This window comes from Neodiprion fabricii, chromosome 4 (genome assembly GCF_021155785.1).
Source record: "Neodiprion fabricii isolate iyNeoFabr1 chromosome 4, iyNeoFabr1.1, whole genome shotgun sequence".
Classification (NCBI taxonomy): Eukaryota; Metazoa; Arthropoda; class Insecta; order Hymenoptera; family Diprionidae; genus Neodiprion; species Neodiprion fabricii.
In genome coordinates this window covers 29,887,528-29,903,438 of record NC_060242.1, presented here as the reverse complement: position 1 = coordinate 29,903,438, position 15,911 = coordinate 29,887,528, and the positions used below count along the sequence as shown (strand labels likewise).

The 15,911-nt window shown below is 42.5% G+C and overlaps 1 protein-coding gene across 1 annotated transcript in view; it reads right to left on the bottom strand.

The window, feature by feature from the left end:
• Positions 1-234: 234 nt before the first annotated feature.
• Positions 235-15,911, bottom strand: part of LOC124179812 (toll-like receptor 6) — a 98,213-nt gene continuing 82,536 nt past the window's right edge. Inside the window, exon 2 of the mRNA XM_046564575.1 lies at positions 235-4,050. The gene's annotated coding sequence lies outside the window, so the exon portion shown is untranslated. The remainder of the gene's footprint in view (positions 4,051-15,911) is intronic.

Sequence of the window (15,911 nt, the reverse complement as noted above, 5' to 3'; positions counted from 1 at the left end):
CTTCGAGTCCGCGAGTCGATGAACGAGCATCCTCTACTCATCCATGAACATGTCCAGGCACAGGTGGGCATCCGAATTTCGTGTTACGTGAGTGATTGGCTACACCCGTTTCACGGGAGAGGCTTCTAACTGTCTTCGTGAATGTTGCAGACTTTGATTCTTAATCGTAGCTTTAGAGTAAAGGGAAAATTGGATGAATAGTTGAAAATATTGAAAGCCTCGTGCAACAATTGATTAGAAATCAAGTAATAACTAGAAATCTTTATTATTTGTCGTGAATCGTGTTACATTACTTTACAATACAATATTAATACGGGTCGACTAAATGAGCAAGGCTAAATTATTCACGCAATAGGAATTGATTTTCATGTAATTGCTTCCTGTGAGATACAACGATGCGTGTGCATCTTAAATCAGTTGCTTAGTGCACAACGTCGTGACGGTTTTGTAAGAAAGAAAAGTGTGATTGAAGTTCATGACTTCTCAATTCTATGAACTCTGACGTTTCTTCTTCTTTTTTCATACGTACATACACACCGTTACAGATTAATGGATACATCGATGAGTATTCAGTCGGTACAAGTCCTAATATTAATAATGATAATAATGATAATAGTACAACGCGTATTACGTTATATATGTACAATTTCGATGTTGAAAAAAGCCACGTGAACGGTAACAACATTAAAGTGATTGAAGCGGTAAGTTGCAACGAACGCAGATGTGAGGAGTGAAAAAAAAACGTTTTCCCAGCGGAGCTTTGAAAAATGTGTTGAAATCGCACACTGGGAATTTTTTGAAATTTATGTCAGATCTTATTTACTCTATTATATACACATTGCGTTCAGATTAAATATACAAAGACAATTTTTTTTCTTTGGTTCTTACGTGATAGGATTACTAATTTGCATGATAACATTTTCTATACATATATGTACTACTATAGCTTATAGCAGTAATTAAATATTTGAGACGTTAAAGAGCAGTGAGAACAATAAAAGTTTTATAATCATACGCTTTTGTTATACCGGGTGAACGAGAATCAGGCTTACGTTTAAATTCATCATAGCTCACCGTACAGGCTATAAAAATAAGCGAATGACGTAAACGACGTTACTGTGTTACAATGGTTTGAATCGGCCAAAATTTTCCCGAAAATCAAACCAGCCATCTTTTTCCGATCACCCCGTATAACTAATAAGTTTTATGCATGACAACAAATATTTACAAACATCATTTATATTCGCTTTGTTTTTACTCCATCCTTCCTATAAACCTTTAACCATTTTTTAATTACATTGCACGGAAAATATAGAAGCTCGTTTTTCATCCCTTTAATCTTATAATTCAAGTACACCGTATCGCCCACCGCTATACAGCCAGAAGACGAGATCGCGCATATATTTGTTATCTTGTCGATAAATCGGAAAACGTGTAACGCGGCTGTTTAGACGTAAGTGCGGGGATTGCAGAATCGAATATCAAACTACATATGGGGAAACTACGGCTCACGCTTTACTGTAATCGTGTACACATTATGGTATTTATTTCCACTTGAATATTTTACGTCTGTATGTAAACGAAGAAGCAACAATTGTCGTCTAACTGCGCGAGGCCTCGAATTTTTCAACGGTAAATTTAACAGCAAGGTGTTATCACTGTGATATGAATGAAGCAGTGTTATCGTTGTCTTTCGAAGTTTCGTGAATATCCATCGTCGATCATAAGACAAATTGAATTTCTATTAGACGTAAATAAGCAGGCACTGAGTATTGTGGGTGAGTATTTCATTCATTCATCGATAAATTACACACTTGTCAAGATATCATCGTATTTTATGCCTATAAGTTGAATATAAAAACTATTATGTCAAGGTTAACATTTCAAAATTATCACTAATATTCTTTACGGGTTGCGTCTAACATCTACAAAATATCATTTTTCGAATCGTTGGAGTCTGGCTCAAATTTTCTTTATCTACCTCTATCGTCGATCATTCTGGATACTGAAAGCTGATAGTGTTCGGGGTAGGTATAATATAATATGTACATTGTCTTTTTTACACTATAATTATATTACATCTTATAGTATTGAATAATACGTAGTCTTCATTTGATCGGAGTATTCCAAAGTGAATAAGTTTTACCGGGGTATTAAATCATTATGCGTGTTTGACACTCTCTAATCTATTTACTCTTATCAGCAAACTATATCAGTACGTGTAAATATCACTAATGTCAAATAACATGTCTGATTACCGGAATCGAACTGATTTTCACTTTTTTTTTTCTTCGCTAGACGTATCTCAAGAATTTCACTGACTTGACAACAGATATATAAAATTTATTATCAAAATATCTCTTTATACCGCACCGCTAAAATAGTATATATACTAGTCACGGAGTAGTTTTCGTGATATTGAAAGATAGACAAAAGAGATCGTTTCAACTTAGAATTGTAATTCGAAGTTGCCCGACTGCAGTAACTTTAACTGTTGAAGTCAGTTGAGTGCTCAATATTTTTGAAAAGAGGTTCACGTCTTGCACCAAATCGATGTCTTACAATTACGGAATATGTAAAAAATAATGATTAGAAAGTATTCAACGCAATATCATCGACTACAACTGATTGTTCCGATGATTGATAACAGATACCACAGAATTGAAAATAACGAAAATAGCATCCTTTTCGGTAAAATTCCTAATTGATTAGCATGACCTTTTGCATGAATGTCCAATCAGCGTGATACGGAATGGCATTGTGCTATGTAGTTTGACAATCAAGATCTACCGTAATTCTGTCACTAGATTGCAATCTGATTGGGAGTTTCGTGTTTCTATCAGATAGATGTTTTGTAGACGTGATTGCGAGTAGTGCTGCTAGTGTAATTTGAGATATAGGTCAAATTTAGATAACTGCGCGCCTTTAAATCATAAATAATTGTAAAACGTTGAACGTCAGATATTCCAAATGGGATTTAAATTAGCCGTGCCAAAATCACGAAACTACTGGAACTGTTCAACCACTGACGGTAAATGCGTTTGCAGTATTTACTGTACACCACAAAGCACTGCGCATACCATTAAGAGTGACCCAGTGGTAACCTGTACCGATAAATTTCACGAACGAAATCGTAAATTACTTTTATCCGCTTTTGCCAAAAATGAAATCATACCTAAATTATTCCTATATTCAAGCGACAATACTTCAATATACGAGACAAATTGAATTTGAGAGAAGTTTTCAGTTCAGTGATTAATTAGAATACCCTTTTACTTGTGTTCACCCTGAAATAGCTATTGCGGTTCGATCTGGTCATTCAAATATGATTAAACATAATCCAGTGAACAGTGATCGAACAAAAACCCACAATAATAAAGAAGGTACAAGCCGTAATCTCATACCGTATTTCTAAAATATTTCACTGCAAAGGTTGGGATGAATATTTACTCGCAAACAGCAAGCTCCGCGAGCTCAAACAGTCCAGACATGAAGCTGTACAGAGATGATATTTATTACATTTGGACTTGTCGTCAATTAGAATAAATATCAATTAACAACAAGCGAGACGTAGAAATTTGACAATTTTTGTTAGTTACGTATAAATGTACGTACCCTTGGTGGTACGTAATGTATTATTTACATGGATCGATTAAGCTACTGTTATTAATTGAATAACTCCAACTACAAGCAGCTCGTTCAGTATCTATATCAAGAAGTTCATTTGCGTCTTTCTCTTTTTACAATAACACGAACATTCGCGTCAATATGTTATATCATTATTCGATACGAATCCTCAGCTTCCTCAGTCATGTCTTTTTATTCGCTGCAGAATTTGAGGCTCGGGCTGATTTGCTCGGTCCCCGAATGACCCCCGGATATGAGAATAGGGGCCAATTTCAATATCCACTTTCGCAGAACCTTGCACAGGGCGATTCTTTGCCGAGGTCTTCGTACTCGTCCGAGGATATATTCGGATTCAGGATATCCCGGCGGATCATGTGATAGCTGCAGCTCAGCTCCAATCGTTCCAACGGCCAGAGTTCTCGGCTGGAACATAAAATAGTTTCATTGATACCTCGCGGAAATAGAATTGCCTTCTGGTCGGCCATTACGCGCAAAATCGGTTGTACTGAGAGCGTTTGAGAATCTGTAGATCAATCGTACACTACGAACGCCTAACCGAGTTTATTTTCAAGCTAAGTGCGTTTTCTTTCGATTCGGTGTTTGTCCGTATGTCCGTGTATCCATGTGTGTGTGTGTGTGTGTGTGTGTGTGTCTGTCTAGAACCTACGGAATCTCTTATCCTGGCGGAGATTACACTTCACCGTATTGCCAGGAATTTCAATATTAAAAGCCGGAGTAAACGCAATACCAAGGAAATTACCATCGATTGCTTTCCCAACAGGATGCGCAACCGCAAGTTGCGATGCACGAAGGTGCAGCAGAAATAATACGTGCAGCGATCGCTGACACTCGCCGTAGGATTTTGCGTACAGTCCACAGATTCTTGTATGTTTCCATTTTCTTAAATAAACAGAAGAGGTGGAGAAAAATCTGCCCCTTGACAGTGTCAGATGCACAAAGGTTCGCAGAAATTTACGAACAAGAGGGCACCCTATACCCGCCTAGATTTATAGAGACACTTTGTTCGACTAACGTTCTCGAGTCATTCACGGTCGTTCGAAAGCAGCCATTGCGCCTAACATAATTACGACGTTCCCCCTTAATCTTCAGTTCGAATGCCTTGACGACTCCCTCATGGACGCTTCTCCACCCATTCGCATTCAAGCCCATGGTTTTTCCTAGTCCGATGATAATATAGCTGATAGTCACCGGTAATGACTCCGCTAGGATGAATCTAACCGCAACGTCTCTATTATCCACTCCCCGTTTCCTCGTCGTGTTTTTCCCCCCGCTCATCTCAAATATTTAAACCATAAACGATTAACGTATCGTCCGATTGTTTGTAGATGCCAATGAGCGAGGGTATTTAATTTTAAGACGCCGTAAATTCGACTTACTCAAAAGCGTATCAAATCCCTTCTGTTTCGAGGCAATTGTCCAAAGCCACGTTCTTCCGCCTTACAGGACCGCCCGCTGTGTAAAAAGCCAAAACCCCCCCGCATCTTTCTCGAAATAATCCGGAATCCGGGGAGCTTATCTTGGGTATATTGCCTCCCGGCGATACGAGGTGTCTTTCAGACTGCTTTGGCGCTACGTCAGAAGACCCTTTAATACTGTGGTACGGTTTAATCTTTTTTGCGGCATAAGGCGGATGAGAGGACGCCACACGTCTTGCTTTTGCCAGACTGAATCCATTTTCGCATACATAACGCACAGCGTTTACTTTGTCAATGATTTTCACATTCGTCTCCAACATATGTTCCTTCGTCGGGTTATAACATTGCACAAGTAACCACACGCGCGTGATTGATTGCGATGTTCGAATCTTGAACATCAAAAGATGACGAACAAGTCTGTATAATCGATTGAATTCGTGTGTTATATGTCTATATTTGTATACGCAAATACGGGGAGGACAATCACGAAAGGACAGCAAATGATAAAATCAATACACATCCGCAGAGAGTGAGAGAGGGAACGAGAGGTCGGACTGGCTGGCCAATTTTGCACGTAGCTACCACGCGCAAGGGTGTGAAATTAATTGTGTAATTTTATCATTATAACGAGAATACACTGTTTGATTTCTGTCCCATGAAATTTTGCAATTAATACCGAACAACTGCTGCGTAGGATGCAAAGGGATGAGAGCGGCGCGGCAGACAGTCGGGGGTTCGAAGAGCCACCCTCTCAGCCAATATCAGCCGAGTAATTGCTGACAGATTTATATATTTTAAACAATATTGACTGCGCCAGTTGGCGAGATTTCAGATTGGACGTAAATCAACAAATTAATAATCCTATCAACGGTGAATATATTTCACCTCCACAGCAAGTTGCAGTACAACAAGAGGAAATAGAATGGAAGTTGTAATTAAAATATTATACCTATAGTATGATGGTATTGTGAGAATTGCTTTTTAATCATAGAATTTTTCATTGCGATCAGGTTGTAACGCAGATACGAGTACACGTTGTACAAGATCGGATGTAACTGGAGCAATGCGAGCTGCTTTCAAAACTAATTTCTCAGAAGAAAGTTCAACGTCATTACGGTTAGAAAGCTCTCATATAAAATTCTGAAACGAAACATTAACAGTCTTACGAGTCAAACTTTGCTCCACTTAAATCGTTCCTGGTGTAACTTATTCGGATCTCTTTGAATATTGCACTTGGACTGATCGTCGTGCATAACCTTATACTTCTTCAAACGGTTTCAAACTCGTATCAGTGACGATTCGAATTCCGTCGCATTGTGGAGCCATGGTTCGTTTCACAGGGTCCAGACGTCTTTTTTCAAAAAATAATTTCTCAGACGATAGTTCGCTATCTATAAAAATAATACAATAGTTCGAGCAATCGTCCGTCATCCAAATAATCTGTGCTTTGACAAAACTCGGGAAATGCTTGTACCAAGGACGATTCAAGATGTTGTTATGATTATCTCCGAATGGCGTGCAAGAGACTCACCTAAGCACGGCGGGACTCAATGGGTGGAAGATCGCCTTTCCGGAGCCCCCACAGCAGAGCTTGGAGCCCAAGAATGGTCGCGTGCTTTCTTGATTGTAGCTTCACCCCATTCTTCGACATTCCGCGAAGCAGAAATACGGGAGCCACCGACCAATGGAGATGCAGGCAAAGACATTACCGAGAATCTCTGAACCTTCCGTTCCACCGGCTCCTTTCGCAAGGTAAATAAACGCTAATTTCGGCTCGCTATGTACACCAGCAAAGCCCACATAGCCACACGACTCGGCCCAATGAATATGGATGCTCTCTACTGTTAAATATGAATTATTTAGGACTGGCGAACTCACCAGGTCTAATTTCGCCCTGCACCGCGTGTACAGATTATAATACGCGTGGAACGTTCGCTGGAAAACAAAAAGTACTCACGACTCGGAAGTACCATTATATCATTGTACCACGAAGAGTATTATAATCATGACGCATTAGAATCCAGAACCATGTTTACCGTTACAGGGAACATAAGGACATCAAAATGATAATTGATGCCAATACAGGAGCGACGGCTAGACATAGAGGTATAATACGTGTATAAGATGCCCCCGAGACCAGGCGTTACGTATCCATATAAATCGTCGTAGGGGCCATTATCTCTAAGAAGGATAGAAACTTTTATCGATGGTGGAAGAAGTCAGGTACTTAAACTGGTTTACAGGTGCTCCATAGATTCCGTAGTGAAACCGCGGGCTTGTGAGGAATATTTTATGTGACGGTACAGAACCCCGCGCCAAAGCACCAACCTACGAGGATGCATGCGATGTACGAGTGGATGTTTGCACGTACACACATGCCGCGTGTGCATAACGTATAATCTGGGAGCGCGAGAGTGGGCTGGAGACGGAGAGGGAAGAATAGTTATGGAGGCATATGTAGCCGCCACGTACGCCAGCATCCACATTTCCGTGTCGACCACGAACGGTCTGCGGTCCAAAATGTTCTTCGTAATGTCCGCAGTTATTACACTACGTTGGGTCACGTGCGCTACGTTCGCCTACCTGACTCAGACGATTTATCTATGTGGTTGTACTCCGCATCCGTGTGTGTGTGGCTACACAGATCACACAGAAGTCAGTAAAGACCAAGACAAGAATGATATTTAGCTGAATACACCGCCCCGTTCTACATTCGACGGTGTATGTCTCCCTAAATTTATAATCGAGTCTCCCGTCATCTCTGCGTAAAGGTGGACGTACCTTAAATCTCTGCTTCTTTCGTTCGGTCAAATATGGTAGAGTCTCCTGACCGCGCGGTCTAATTGCAACAGTGACTAATTAGCTCGACGCATCGATCGACGAAGAAGCCTCGCGGAACTCCGGGCATTTATCAGCACGGTTTCGGTCCTTAACCGTGATCTCTCAGCTCTCACCCAGTCGTGTCAAACGGTGGAAACAATGCTACGTCTTACGGTTCCACGTCTCTACGAATTACTTTGATAGTTCTTGGCGCTCGACTAATCCAGTTTAATTGGGTCCAAAGGCTCACCTTGTTTACCCTAGGGGTAAAATCTTTCCCCGGAATTGACGTCCTGCGCAAACACACCTTATGCCGTATCCTCTATTGGTCCTTTCAATCTACACCACCCGGGGCAGGGATCCCTCAATTGCCTGCAGCGACAACGTTGTCGAGATTAACTTTTGAAAATGTACGGAAGAAAATATTTTCACTCCACAGTTCTGAGGTTCTTTTATCTTTTCCTTCATTTCATCATCAAGCCAAGATGGAAGTATAAGAAAGAGGAAGAACGACAAGAAAGCACTCTTACGGACGACTTCGAGACTGATTGGGAATGCATTGATTGTCGCATTCTCCGAGATGGAGCGTGACAACAAAGATATCCATCAAGTATTGCTCCATCTCCTGTAAATATCCCATCCGAGTTTTCCGCGCGAGTATATATCGATATAATGTAAAACGTGCGAGCAGCAGAGCTGTGCTGGTATAAAGTCGTGGCTGACAGAGAGGTTTTCTCGCGGTTTGAGAAAAATAAAAAGAAATGCACGGAGCCGTGCATAGAGCGAGATTGAGGGGTGGGAACTTGCATCGATACATACATCATATCGGAAGCGTGATCATTCGAAAAGGAGGTCGAGCCAAGACTCGGGTGCCGCAGGCAATCCTTTTACGTATGAATAAACTGAGGTAGCGCGCAATTATTTTAACGCTATAATTATTATCCTCGAGATAAACACCCATGGCGGATATACCGTGAATCGTTGTTTCCGGAGGGCTGCATGGTAACCACTCTGCTCTTTGTGGATGTGGCTAAACAGCGCTTGACCTATTCTCTGACCAGACTGTGCACGCCGCGAATGGCCGCAGAGGTTAGATTTTGAACAGAGCGAATAAAACATGGAAATTTGGGGTGCACCAGCAGTGGCACTAGCGGCCGCCTCGGTACAGTATATAGTGCCTGTATAAACCAGCTGTCAACGAATTATATATGAGACTCGTAAAACAAACGGTCCTGTGGGAAGCCGGGGAGCGTAAGCGGAGGATTTATGCTTCGGTTCTCTATTCCCAATTCTCAATATAATTACAGTTGTACCGTTATGCAAATAACGTGTTTACATCGCTGATTGAAAACGCCTACCGTCCGATCGTATTATACCTAATTCGTTGTCGAACCAAAGGAGGTCAACGTGGAAACGGTGCTCTACTTTATCGACTTCTAATCAACCACTTGTGGGGCCAATCAGCTTTTGTGATTGCCTTTCCGCAACTCTACTCGCGGTTCTCCAGTTCTCTCGTTCTCGGTACCTCCCTTACTCTTCTTTCTTCTCCCCATCATCATTCCTTTCCAATTATTTTTAACCTCAGTCGATTCTGCCGCCCCAATTCTTAGCTGGTCGGGTTCAACTGCAATTGATGCGGGACTTTCACTATAGTTCGACATTTGAAAGAAAAAAGTTAATCCTACAAATGGGGATAAAATTATTCGACTCAAACGATGAAGAGATCTCGTTTGGTCCGTACTCTTGAATTGAGACGGTGCCGTCGAGTCGTCGAAGCAACCGGAATATGAAAGTGTGTATCGTTCGATTAACACGGGAGTTACAGTTAAATAAACGCTTACGCCCAAATGAGTGCAGTGGGGTGTGAAAGGGGTTAAGCAGAGGACAGAACGACTAATGTCGAGACCCTTCCTGCAGAGCTGAATGCCTTGACGTAGCTGAGGGCGAAACGAGGAAAGAGAAGAGAAAACAGAACGGAGCGGAAGTGAGACGGGGGGAGTGAAGGGTCTATGCCAAAACGGGATGAGCGGACCGGGACAGAGCAAGCGTAATATATGTACGCCTGAGAGAGCTTTGCGTTGTTCCATGGCGAGAAGGAAGGTGAATGGGGGAGGGAAAGCGGGGCGGGGCCAGCGGAGAGGGAAAACCTCCTTCTTTTCTTCTCCACTTCATTTCGCAGCACCTTCAAAATACTGGCTGTCTTGGAAAAGCCCCATAATCATAAATACTGTACACCGTTATAACGCGCATATACCATTAATATTGCACCGCGTGATTTGCGCGTCTATCTCATCCGGGTGGACTTGCCATTACGGAGGAAACTCGCATGGAAACGTTTCATTCTCTTTTTCTCTCTCACCTCAACTCGGTCTTTATTTTTCATACCAAGATCTATATTGGTTAAGTGCATGAGATTCACAATAGATTGGACGTATTGTCATTCGGATGTAAAAAACGAGCCGTATCTCAAACTCGAGCCAGTTCTGCTCGTATTTTCCGATTACTCAGACATATGTATGCCAACCCGTTCCATCCCTTGATCCCCTGCCACGTAACTGTACAACTGACAAGTAAATGTTATTTGAGGGACTGATTTTGTGCTAAACAATGGTAATGACGATCCACCAAATCCTCATCCGGTGTTTTCAGCTGTTCTCGTTAAATCAACCAGTGTTTCTCCTACCATCTATTTATACGCAGAGCCTGGTCCGTTTCAGACCTTTGACGATCCTGGTCGGGGCTGAAGAATCTTGTTGCGGTCGATTCCAGTTGATTGTCAACGAGACTAAGCGACACGAATCAGCAAATCCGACTTTACCAGCATTATTGAATCGTGAGCTTTCCGAATTTTGAAAAGACGTGCGTAAAAGCAGTGTCAAAGATTTCCAGTACATAAATCGCTTGCCTGCTGATACGGAAAATTCCTATCGCATAAAAAAGCGCTGTGATAAAATTTGCTCTCGTGAGTACAGAACCACTTCAAAATCCAAAGAATAGAAACTTTGTTCAAATACAGAACGGAACAAGCAGATATAATTGATTTGCAACGTATGCAAACCGTCGAATAGTGCTTCCATTTTACTAAATCCAAAGCTTAAGCTTGATTGCGGTTTCATTCGCACTCGCGTTTGAACCATACCTATATGCACGATACACGTGAGTAGCCTAGAAAGCGTGAGGTAAACAGAGCCTCTCGCTGATCAGCTCAATGCAACATTGCGAGCATCATGAGAGCGAAACGAGTCACTGTAGCAGAGCGGAGTATAATCACGGGAAAACTAGCGAACAGTAGCTGTTATTATGAGTGCTCTACGAATTGCTGATGCTGTGTTTCCCCAGCCGTTGCGAATATGCACACGCGCACGTATAACGCGTGTGTGTATCGTAGATACGAGAGGGATTTCGGATGTATTACGGGCATTTACTTTGTGCCCTCGTCCTCGTTAGAGGCATGCCTGTGAAAGGTCGATCGTTGGGTTATGGCGGCGATCACATATTGATAACATTCGGACGACGTAACATTGTTAACCCGGAAAAGGTCTACCGGCTGGATGTCTCTTTGATTGGCGGTAGATCACCCCTCGGGAATCAGGTTAAAGCAGCCGATTTGAAGTCGGAGCGGCTGCCACTCTAAATTACCAGAGTAAGGAGACATTAGTGGGCGCGAACACGTAGCCACCGTGAAATACAGAAAGGGAGAAGGAAGGAGCGAAGGAGCAAGACTGGGTCGACGCAGAAGGGGAATATACGTGCAACGCGATGGAATCGAAGGCCTTCGATAGGCGGCAAACGGTCCTATATCGGTATTTTCATTGGTATACATTTATACAAATACAAATATGAATATACCGTGCCATCTTGATCTACTGTGAGAAGTGGCTTTGCGGGAACGGTATGCAAAGCAATGGCCTGTTACCTGGAAACGAGTGATTGCAATGTATACGATATGTACAAGATGCGTATTGGCAGCTGGTGGATTTGAAGGGGCTCGAGAACGACAACTTATTGTTAGCGGTGGTATGAAGGACTTAGTGTATCGAGGAAGTGACAAACGCGTTGGAAACTAATTAAATGGCCCTTCCGGCTGACGCAACGGGATCAAGGGAAAATAAATTTTCGGAAGTAGCAGGGAGGGAATGTGCACGGCTACTTTCCTAGTACCTCGATCTCAAAGAATCCGAGAGAGGACGGTATTTATACCGTAATCAAGTACAATCTTAATTAAAATCCTTAACAAACTCTCAAAGATAAAGCTCAAATTGAAATAATACCTGAAAGTTGATTCTTTTAATCACGAGATAGGATCGGAGCATTAACATTCACTGAACTTTTTGGTGTTCACGCTGTGTTGTGAACCGAATACAACCCATTCCCTTCTTCCATTATCTTTTTTCTTCAATTTTCACAAAGATGTTCAACCTGAGGATGCTTCGTACCGGAATACCTCTCTGTAATTAACAACGTAATGGAAAGAGGTTTCAGATTCGGTGGAATGTCTCGTTTCGAATAGGATATCGAGTGCTTGTACCGGTTTCATCTTCAGCCTGGCGTTGAAAATTGCTGAAACGTGTCTGGAAGAAAAAAAATGGGAGAGCACCGAATGCGGTCAAAAGAGCGCGACAGGCATTTCACAGTAATTCACGGGGTGCAGGGCCGTCGAGGAAAGGGTGTCAGGGTTTCCCGCAAGGAACCCCGACACTACGCTGGTGTGTAAAGTGCGTAACGCGCAGAGTGGATTTGGAATTCGCGGAATGACGCGCGAGTCGACAGGGAAACCGAGAACTGTGTCAAAGTGCAAACTGCAGACGGGTGCGTGTGATTTAAGGGGTATGGAAGCAAAAAGCTTGTCCGCAAAAGCGGGAAGCTTGAGCTTAAGACGAGAAAGAATTTCTTCTTCATCCTCTTCCTGTTATTGAGACGTTCCTGAATCAACAGAGCATCCAGAAAGACGGGGGTGCGAACAAGCTATAGGTCACAAAAACTCTTCAGTCCTTGCGAAAGTATGGCTCCTCCATTCTTTTTGACATCCAGTTCTCGCCCATCGTGAATTCAGCTCGCAAGTTCCCCTGAAGGCTTTTCTTTCTCCATAGGTCCGCGCCTTGGACCCGACACCACTCTCTCCTGAGAATCTTGTTCGGAAAAGTTGCCACTCTCTTTCATATTAAAGCCTGCGATAACTCAATAAGTCCGAAAATATAGACCACGGTAACGTATGGCTCTTTTTTTTTCCTCTCTCTATCAAAACTATAGAGAATTCACAAAGTGCGGGCACGGACACAGGGTATAAAATTGAAATTAAGACTTGGATATTCTGTCATCGGGTTCGAATATATACGATTGCGACAAATCAAAGTGTTCTCAAAGAAGTATAAGTCTCGATAGGGATCTCTCAGGTCCGCGATGTAGTTTATGAAGAATGAGAGGAAATAAGGGAATGAAAAAAAGAGACACAGAGAAAAAATCTCCCGTCAATAGTAACTAATCTTAAACTTTGTGACATTTATCTTACCAAGGATTTTCAACATCCTCTATCTATCAAAAAGTTCATATAGAAGGGTGAATGAATAACAGCATTTTCTAAACAGAGAGGAGAAAAAAAAAGTCGAAGAAGATAGATGCCAAGGAACTCGACAGCGTATCGAACAAAACCGTGGTCCAGACGAAACTCCTTCCCCCCGGAACGACTAAATCAAACTCATTAGATTATTGTTACCACTAGCGGTCCTCATTAATACTAAAGGTAAAGTTTGCGAACCCTAATCAAGATCCATCACCGGCAGCCTAGCGCAATCAAATCGTCTGATGAAAGGTCTACTTTGATTTCACCCCCGTAGAGAAAGTTTGTTATCCAGGCTCATGATCGCTCGACTGAATTAAGGCAAACACCATATAGTACGTAACGTAAGTCATGGTTGTGAGCAAAGTACAAATTATAACGGTTCGCTGTTCAAAACACCAGCGGTACTGCTTAGTTTAGAAATATCTTCACGAGGCAACAATCTATTTGGATTTGTTGCGATACGTTTCTTGTTCATTCGTTCGAAGGTAAACTGCAGGCATCGCGTGAAAGCCTTCAGAAGCTTCCGTACACTGGCGGTTCATTGTATACAATAATGATGGCCTCTAAGTACAGGTTCTCAACACACCATGAAACGACGTTTCAGCTTAACTTGACCACTGTGAAACTCCAAAGTTTGCCATCTCGTACGCCAAAGGGCAGATGCTCTCCAGATTACACTTGACCATACTAGCTGAAACTCCCTCGACCCCGTTGAAGCTCTATAGTCAGAGTGGCTAACTTGTGCGAACTGAGGGGTGTTAGTGACTCGAGCCAAGTGTTGTTTACTGTAATTTTCCACAGACCCGAATTTATGGTAATTGAAGTGATTGGTAACGTAAGAGTTTAGAATAATTCCTCTTGCTGACTTCAATACGAGTGACTTGCTAAGTGTGCACTGTATGGTATGATCTTCGTTCGGGTGAATGTTTTGTAAGCTGATTCATACAACCGTGTGCACTTGTTAACAATAATGAGAGATCCGAGTAGTTTTTAAGCGACTTGCGCTATGAAGTTATGTAAATAGAAATTCGGGTAAACATAAATTTTGTAAATTATTGTTTAGTCAAAACAATGGGTACTGACCGGATCATTGGGGTATCAGAGGTGACCAATGAGCTAGGAGAATATTGACAATTTTCATATATATCCCGGACGAAATTTAACGGCATGAGATAAATCCATGAGCATTACGGGCAATTGATGCACAGATCAGCTTATCGTTTTCAATTAATGGGAATTGTTCAGCTACTTAGTATAAATATGCCAATAAGCTTCACGCTGCAAGGTGGAAGAAATATCAATTTCCGAGAACACTGTACATAGGCCAGAATCCCATCGCTGTGATCCGTTTAACTTTTAATCACTTTGCGGTGATCCGGCTGGCCGGGCGCAGGCTGCAGCAGGAGCTAGCGAGTTTCCATTTTCATTCGAAAACTCCGAGTTTCATAGGGTGCGAGGCAAATACGTCAAATGAAAATCCATTCAATTATTCCATATTCTGTGTCGAAATCCTCTCAATTTACCATTTCACAACTTGAATTGTATAGGAATGGCCTCCAAGAAGTACTCCAAATCATGAATTGTGAATTTCAATGACTGGTCCCCAAAGTCGGTCCATTTTCTTCTGTCGAAAACTACTATTACCTAGTCTGCCTATTCTGAATGGAGATAAATCGTTTATTTCGTCGTGTAAAAGTTCGTAAAATGTTTCAGGGAGTGAACCGATATCTTTTTACCGTCGATCGCGAGCTTTAGAACGGTTTAGCTTAGATTTCCGGCCACGTACAGAGATCAATTTTACAGCGATCAGCTATTGGTCACCGGTAGCGATTATCGGTTCTGAAATACTGGGTTACGGTTGCCGGATGAGGGGATTTGCTTCATGCCAAGGAAAGTAAAGATTGAAATTCCGGAGAGGCTGATTGACTCGGAGTCTAATTGGACTTCTCGTTCCCGTTCCCGTTCCCGTTCCCGTCTCCACTTCGGGGATGAGGGAGGCGCACCGCAATTATCCGGCACAGGGCGTAAGCTCTCCAGATTTGGGTGATCGGTTGTTTCGGACACTTGACTAGTCCCTCGCCCTCGGGCTGGCTGTCTGGTGCCAGAAGCAGCGTGAGGATGGAAGGAAGAAGCGGCGGAGGAGGCGGTGGAGGGATGAGCGCAAGAGAAACGGGACTTGTTTAACGGATGCGGATGCGGAGCAGGGCGGTGCAGGGAAGCGGGGATCAGCAATTAATCTCCCTGGCAAAAACCGCAGCCGGATTATCAGCCCGTAAATCCCTGGATAGAACCGCCGCGAAGGACGTCTAGAGGAACCGAAACACGAGGCGCCGGGCGTGTACCCCGAAAACATGCTATTTGATAGAACAAAACTCGGCTAGATTGCATTCCTGATGTCCGAATACGAACGGAGTGAAATTCAGTGCCGCATCGGAAACATTGCGGTGAAGATTTACTCGAAATTCCAG